Below are 8271 nucleotides of genomic sequence, written 5' to 3' on the forward strand. Positions count from 1 at the left end.
TAATCCCAGCACTTTGGGAGGCTGAGGACAGAGGATCACTTAAGCCCGGGTGTTTGAGGCTGCTGTGAGCTATGACGGCACCACTGCACTCCAGCCTGGGTGACCCAGCAAGATCCTGTCTCAAAAAAAAAAAAAAAAAAAAAAGATTTGGGTTTCTCTTGACCCTCCCATAGACGATCTTCCATCCACTGCTAGATAAATTCCATTACAGGGGCCGAGTCTATTTTTGTTCACTGCCCGGCTCATAGTACGTGGCCAATAAATGTTAGAATGAACACATGAGGAATAAATCAGCACAGATGACCTGTCACAGAACTCCCAAGTTCAGGAATTAAGGATTCTCTCTGGAAAAAAATGTCACAGCCTGGGAGTCAGTTTGCAAACTGTATCCCCTTGACCCTCCACATGTTTGTACACAGCCCCCTGCAGCACCCCACAATCCAATTCTCTGATCCCACTGGCATCTGCCTACTGTCTTCAGAATGCACCTGTCACCCTTCAGCAGACACCATTTTATTCATGCCACAATTACGAAGCACTCATTCTGGGACAGATGAGGACCTCAAGGCTGGAACACTGTGATGAGTTAGAGCAGCTCCCATCCCCACTCCAAAGACAAATGTCCACTATAAGACAACTGGGACCCCAAAGCTTCTCCTCCATCAGTTCTAGGAGAGAAACAGAACCCTTCGCTTCACAGTGGAAGGGAGTGGTCAGCATGCGTTTGTTAGTTTTTTTGTTTTTGTTTTTTTAAAGAGATGGGGTCTTGCTCTGTCACCCAGGCTAGAGGGCAGTGGTGCAATCTCAGCTCATTGCAGCCTCAAACTCCTGGGCTCAAGCGATCCTCCCACCTCAGCCTTCAGAGCAGCTGGGACTACTGGTGCGTGTCACCATGCCTGGCTCATTTTTCTATTTTTTTTGTAGAAACAGGGTCTCATTATGTTGCCCAGGCTGGTCTCAAACTCCTGTGCTCAAGCAATCCTCCTGCCTAAGCCTCTCAAAGTTCTAAAACTACAGGCCTGAGCCACCACACCTAGCCGCGGTTAACCCCCGTGGACAGCAACCACACTGGGAACACATTATGTTCGTTGGCATCTGCAATGTGATGTTCCAAGGCGGATGCTTCATGGGGACTGGACAACACCTGCTCAGATTGGTTACCATTTCCTTGTCTCTGGACTTCCAAAACAGTTCCTAACTGGTCTATCCACGGAGTCTCTGACCCCCCACAGTCAAACGCATCATCTCTCCCCATCCTCACACCTGCACGACCTCCATTGCTTACCAAGCTCAGGGAAAATGAGTGCATTATTATTGAAGTCGGTAATTCATGAAGATACTCTCTTGGTTACAGATAAGACTTGAGATAAGATTGTATCCTTTCAATCCAGTTCCTTCCCTCCCCTCCCATCAGAGACAACCACACAGACCTACTCCGAAGTCTCCTTCCAGACATTGTTCCTCATATAAACATGTGAAGCCACAGAAAATACAACAAGAATTTCTGTTTATGTTTATATGAATAATACATTTTCCCACATATACTTCTTCTAGTTGTGCTTTTTTAAAACTCAGTAATGCCATAAAGCACTTTCCATATGGGTACAATAGATAAACCTTGTTTTCTGTTGTTTTTTTTTTTTTTTTTTTCTGAGACAGAGTCTTGCTCTGTCACCCAGGCTGGAGTACAGTAGCACGATCTCGGCTCACTGCCACCCCCATCTCCCAGGTTCAAGCGATTCTTGTGCCTCAGCCTCCCAAGTAGCTGGGATTACAGGCGCACACCACCACGCCCAACTAATTTTTGTATTTTTGGTAGAGATGGGGTTTCACTAGATTGACCAGGCTGATCTTGAACTCCTGAACTCAAGTGATCCGCCTGCCTCGGTCTCCCAAAGTGCTGGGATTAGAGGCGTGAGCTACCGCGCCCGGTCCCTTGTTCTTTTTAACTGCTGTAAAACATTCTGCAAAATGGCTGATGGATATGTAAGTTGCTTCCACTTTTCCTTTTCTCTGTTTCTTATCTATCACTGGATATTCTATTCCAATAATGCTCCATGAGCATCCTCACACCTGCCTCCTTAGCCACACTCTTGGGGATGTGGAAGGGAAGCTGGCTGCACACTGTGGCCCTGCTCATCCCTCCCTGCTCCATCTCCCTCCCTTCATGTACCCAGCACTGAAGACAAACCAGGCACCCACTTCTCCTCCAGCAGGGTCCCTGCTCACAATCTCTGCCTTTTCTTTTTAAAAATTATAGTTTTTTTTTTTTCTGTCACCCAGGCTGGAGTGCAGTGGCGCAATCTCGGCTCACTGCAAGCTCTGTCTCCCGGGTTCACACCATTCTCCTGCCTCAGCCTCCTGCGTAGCTGGGACTACAGGTGCGTGCCACCATGCCTGGCTAATTTTTTTGTATTTTTGGTAGAGACAGGGTTTCACCGTGTTAGCCAGGATGGTCTCGATCTCCTGACCTCACGATCTGCCCACCTTGGCCTCCCAAACTGCTGGGATTGCAGGTGTGAGCCACTGCGCCCAGCCCATATATATATATATATTTTTTAATTTAAGACATGGGTTTCACTCTGTCTCCCAGGCTGGAGTATGTGGAACAATCATAGCTCACTGCATCCTCAAACTGTCAGCAGCCTTGAAGTGGCAGCCTCAAAGCCCTGGGTTCAAGCAATCCTCCCGCCCCAGCCTCCCGAGTAGCTGGGAATATAGGTGTGTGCCACGAGATCTAGCTAACCTCTGCCTACTCTCTCACTGTTCCTTATTGCCTGACCTTTCTGGAACCCTCACTGCTTGGGGAATTTGAAACATCCTCCCAAGCCCATCTCCAACACCACGAGCTTCAGGAAACCTTTGCACACCACATATGGTGGGCTTCCCTGAAACCACATCTTATGGCCGTACCCTGCATTCTTGGACTTGTCACCCCCAATGCTAGATGATAACCTCCTCTAAAGACAGGGAAATTTCCCATTGTATTGCCAAAGCCTGCAGCAGCTCATTGCACAGAGTTGCTTAATCATAACCCATCAAGATTAAAGTAAAGAAGCCAACCTCTCCCTCAGCCTTCCTTTGCTTCAAGCAAACCACAAACAAATCAAGCCACTTCCATGTGCATCAATGTATCACCTCCTCTGATCCTCAGACAACTGGCGAAGGTCATCAGAGTGGAATCATGACCCTCATTAAAAATGAAGGGACTCCCTTGGAAGTTAAGTGGCAGGTCTCGGTCTGAAGCTGAACATAGGGGCCTCTTTGCAAAAGAGGGGCTTGGTCTGGGAGCTCTCAGAAAATCTTTCAGGATGAGTCGTGTTTCAGAAAAGTGCGACACGTCCATCCCAGCCCCTCTTATAAAACCGTCTCCCAAAAAGCAGGCACTCTAGTACTCAGATTTTTGCCAAATGCAAGGACCACTGTGCTTATTACCTAAATTCTTTGAGTATCTTAAACTGTTTTAAAGTTTACAGCATCAACTTTTGTTTCAACCTAAGCAGAGGTATCTGTGAAACCGTGGGTTTGTGTGCTACTTACATTTTTTCCCCCAATACCAATCAAGAGGAAGCCATCATTATTCTTTTCTGTGTTTATGTCATGGAACTTTGAGAATGATCTTGTGTGCCACCAGCGGTAACACGTTTTGGAAAACATTCATAAGATCAACAAAAAAACTTTGGGTCTTATTTATTCACTGCAAATTTTTTAAATTCATTGCATTTTGAGGAAAGACAGTTCAGAGAAGTTTGTGATCAGGTCGTCAGAAAGAGAAATCTTCAAAGCACACGACTTTGCTATTGGGAAAACCTTGCTTGATCTTAGACTATGAGCGGTCTGCACTGAGGGGCTTGGCTTGTCTGTCTTTATATCCCGCATGGTGATGGCTATTTTGCATCCTAGATTTCTCAGGACAATCCTGGTGTCAAATGTCACCGTGGTGACCCCTCCCTCAGCTCTGGACCCAGAGTTCCAGGAAGCTTCTAGAAGCTGATGTCATCTAGCCTGTCCCTAAAGAGCAGAAACTGGAGAAGTCTCTTCTTCATCCTCAGTCCCTTTTACATCAACAGAAGCCCAGCTTGCCAAGGAAGATGAGGGCCCCAGGAATTCAATTATTCACTTTAACAACTACTCATTAAGCACCGGAGATACTGCATGAACAAAACCAACAGTGTCTCTGCACGGGAAGGAGGGAGGGACTTATTCAGCCAGTTCTCCTCCAGCCTCCTTCCTCCCTATATCCTGCCCCAAGATGGGCCAGCATTCCCAGGGTTCAACAGCTTTGCCCGGGAGCAACCCAGTGCTCAATGGGAAGTGAGCTACTGCCTGAGCAGGGCTCTTGCTCACCATTGTCCCATCAGCACGGGAGCACGGAAATCCAGCATCCTGGACAGATGACACGTGCTACAAGGGTCCCAGGCCCTGGGGACCTGGGCCTGGAATCCCACCAAACTGCCCTCAGCTGTGACCTAGTTCTAGTCCTGGGTTGGCTACCAAATTGCTGTGTGACCTGGGCAAGTCACTCCACCTCTCTGAGTGTCCCTAGCTGTCAGTGTCATCCTGGGACTTTCTAAGGTCCTTATGCCCTGAAATTCTCCAGTCTTAGCCCAGGGCTGTCCCGAATGCAGTGAGCGCTCACCCTTTCAGGCACCTGGAGGAGCATGAGTACCTCTGGAGCAAAGCAGGACGGGTGCCCTCCTCACCACCACCAGCCTCCGCCCAGGTGTCAGGTTACCAGCCCGGCACTCTCGCTGGGTGGCAGCTCTGCCTCTGATATTTTTAGACTCCCCCCGGCCTGTCCCTAACAAGAGCCAGATGCATCTGATTCCTGCCACAGTGCTGCCGAAATTGCACTCTTTGGCTAACTTCTGCAGGGAACCAGACTTCACCACTCCTGGGGTGAGAAGGGAAGACTCCTCTTCCGTCCACCACCACACCAATCCCCATTCCTTCCCTGCACATGCTGAGGCCACTGTCCAAGAGTCAGGCCTCCAGTCCTTTCTATGATGCCAACTGCCCTCTTTCTTCATTCCACCTGCAGCTGCCAATCACCTGCCCTCCTGAGACATCCCGACACACACACACACCCTCCTCCTCCTGCACAGGCATCCCGAGGCTGGCCGTTAACTCTCTTCTCTGGGAGAGCTCTGCCTCCTCAATCCCAGTGCCTGGGGCCCCACCCCACCTTTGGGTAAGTAACGTCACCTCCTCCCGTCTGGAACTCCCATGGCTGGAGAGACCCGCTCCATCCCCACCTTAGCCCCTGTAGCCGGTGTCAGAGTCCCCACTTGGCTACAGAGCTGGGAAGCAGCCACATGTTGACACACACACACACACAAACACACACACACACACACAATTATCTGACTCCCCCGCTCCCCGCAAAAGGAGAGTAGCTGGACTCCTGCTTCCCAAACAAACCTCACCAAGCAGCCAGCAGTCCAGTGCCAGCCCATCTAGCCTGGAAAGACATTTATATATTTTCATCTCGACAGACTTCCCCTCCTGGTCCCGTGTGGCGCAGTTTACTATGACAAAGAAGTGGCCTTTGCTGTGCCCTCCACCGACCTGGAAGGCTGTATAGCAGAGGCGAGCGCAGGAGAGTGTTACTCTATGCCTAGGGTGAAAAATGGGCTGGTTGATCCGCCCTGTGAATTACCTGTTGCTGGAAAATGGGGAGTCTGTACACATATGCATGTGGTTTTAGCTCCTACTATGAAGATATTATGTGAAAGGCAGAGGAAAGAAACTGAGGTGAAACATTCACTTCCGTTCCAGGAAGAAGGGATTTAAATGCCATTACTGGGGTGGGGGTGGAGAAGCAGGGACGGGTTGCTAAATGGATGTGTTCCGTAGCCACAATAAAATGCCACCAAGCCCTTTTAGCCCCTCATTAGCTAGACCCTAATCTGGGGTGGTGCCAGGCAGAGTGGGTGCACCCCCTCCTCCCGCCCGGGGTGGCGCAGTGTCAGCCCCAAGCCTCACCCTCCTCACAGGGATGTTTCCGCCTTGCCCTGCCCTCAACCACTCAGCTGGTCAACTCCGTGTTTCCAACACAAACACATTCTCTGGATTTCAGGCGCACCTCAATCTCTCCACTTGAGGGGCAGAGGAGGCTCCAAGCTATGTGGCCAGCCCTCTGCCTCCTACTCGACTCCCTGCTTCCCCACGGGATGGAGGTGGTGAGATCCAAAAACCCTCAGTGGGAAAACAGGTTCTGCACCTTCCTGCCACCTCCATGCCTCTCCCTTGGGCTGTGATCTTGGCATCTGCCAAGGCCCCCGTGGGCATCCACGCCCTGTTTTCCCCAGAAGGGTCTCCCCTCATTCCCTGCAAACCAGCAGGGCATCTCCAGGTGGAAAGAAGGGAAGGGCTTGGGAGGCAGATGGAGGTTCAGGGTTTAGTTCTTTGCATTTACCAGGTCAGTGGCCTTAAGCAAACCGACTTAGATCTCTAGCCTGTTTCCCCACTTGCAACAGGAGAGTGTGCTGGAAACAGCTCAGGGGTGAGGCTCCCAGGGAGAAATGGAGACGAAGGGAGAGCACCAGCCAACTGCAAACCTCCAGCAGCTCAGGTCGCCATCCTTCTCCTTGTGTGACTCCTGGGAAACCAGGACCCCCTCCCTTCCTCGTCCTCTTTAAGCTTTCTTAACTGGAGGCCAAATTCCAGGAAGAGGTGCCCAGCAATAGCATGTGGGTTCTTAGATTTCTCTCTGATTCAGATTGGAGTGCAGAGGTGGCTAGAGGTGGCTTTAAAAAAAAATTTTATGATAAAATATGCATAACATCATAATCATCATTTTAACCGATGGTAAGGATACAATTCAGTGGCATTAAATACCTTCACAATACTGTGTAACCATTGCCACTATGTATACCCAAAACTTGTTCATCCTTCCCAACAAAAACTCTGTCCCATTAAACAGTAACTCCCAGTTCTCAGGTACCCCCAGCCCCTGGCAACTACCATTCTACTTTCTGTCTATAAAATTAACCTATTCTAGGTGTCTCATAAATCACGCTGTATTTGAACTGGAAGCTTCTTAAGTCCCTCTCCAAGCCCCTTACTTAGACACAGCTGAATTTTAAGATCAAGGTGCACACACACACACACACCCTCAAAGCTTGGGAGGGGCAGTGCTCACTTCCTCAAACCTGAAGCTGGCAGGGGTTGGACTCCGTGGTCTGGAGGGAGAGCTTTGCCCTGTGGTGTCGGCGGAGTCCCCATGTCCGGCTCCACATCTTCACCTAAAAGATCTCCCTGGAGCGTGCTCAGGTCTCCGGATTTGCTGAGCTCGTAGAATCCACACCCCGCGAGCTGCAGCCTCCCCTCCCTCTGGAACCCATGGGTGTGGTCTCGCCTCTTTAAAGCCCCCCAAGCCCTACTAGAGTTGGCAGGGAGAGAGGTGTCATCCCAGCAGCACCTCCGGGCTCCTCCACCGCTCCTGACCCCCAAGAAGTCGCTCCTCGCCGCTCGGGGGCGCGACGGAGCAGCGGTGGGAGCCGAGAGGGGTGCGCAGCCCAGGAGGACCCGATGGCCCGGCCTGGCGCACCAGTCCTGCCCGAGCGGTGAGGCTGGGGACGCTGCCCGGGGGTCCCTCAAGCGACCTGGGGATCTCCCTGGACTCCAAGGGCCCGGGGTGTGAGTCCGGCGGGTCGAGAGGAGGCGCCCTGACTCCTCCCCAAACTTTTCCCGCCCGCTTCGGCTCAAAAGGCGTGGGAAGCTGTCCCGGGGTGGCGAAGTGGAATTCGGGGGCCCGAGCGAGCGTGGCGCAGACTGGAGGTCGGCGGCATGGGTGGCACCTCGGCCCTCCCGTTACTGTCACCAATTCCGGGGGTTGCTCCCGGTCCAGTAAGTGGAGGGGTCGCGTCCCTGCTGTCCGGGCGTACGCGATCCCGGGGCCCCCCCGATGTCGCCCCACGCCCTGGGCGCGCCCGCAACTCACCCGGCGCTGGCGGCTGCGCTGGCTGCTGGAGCGACGGACCGGCAGGGGTGCTAGGCGAGGCCGCCGTGCTGTTTTGAAGCTCTGGGCCGGGACTGCGCGCCCTCCCTCCACCCTCTTGGCTGCGGGGCCCCTCCTTCCCAGTCCAGCCTCCCGGGCCGTGACGTCAGGAGCCGGGACAGCCGAGTGGGAGGGGCCGCCGGCCAAGGGAGCGGGCTCTGGAGGGAAAGGCCGAGCCCTGGAGCGCCCTGGCGCCCCCCAGTCCCCGCCCGCCTCCCTGCGGCTCTGTGGCCAAGTTTGGGGCGGAGCCGGTGGCACGGGCCCGGGGG

At 52.5% G+C, this 8271-nt stretch overlaps 1 protein-coding gene across 1 annotated transcript in view; it reads right to left on the reverse strand.

Moving 5' to 3' along the window:
- Positions 1-8028, reverse strand: part of EMP2 (epithelial membrane protein 2) — a 53963-nt gene extending 45935 nt beyond the window's left edge. The window contains exon 1 of the mRNA XM_023231134.2: positions 7946-8028. The gene's annotated coding sequence lies outside the window, so the exon portion shown is untranslated. The remainder of the gene's footprint in view (positions 1-7945) is intronic.
- Positions 8029-8271: the final 243 nt, after the last annotated feature.

Source organism: Piliocolobus tephrosceles, chromosome 17 (genome assembly GCF_002776525.5).
Source record: "Piliocolobus tephrosceles isolate RC106 chromosome 17, ASM277652v3, whole genome shotgun sequence".
In the NCBI taxonomy this organism is placed as follows: Eukaryota; Metazoa; Chordata; class Mammalia; order Primates; family Cercopithecidae; genus Piliocolobus; species Piliocolobus tephrosceles.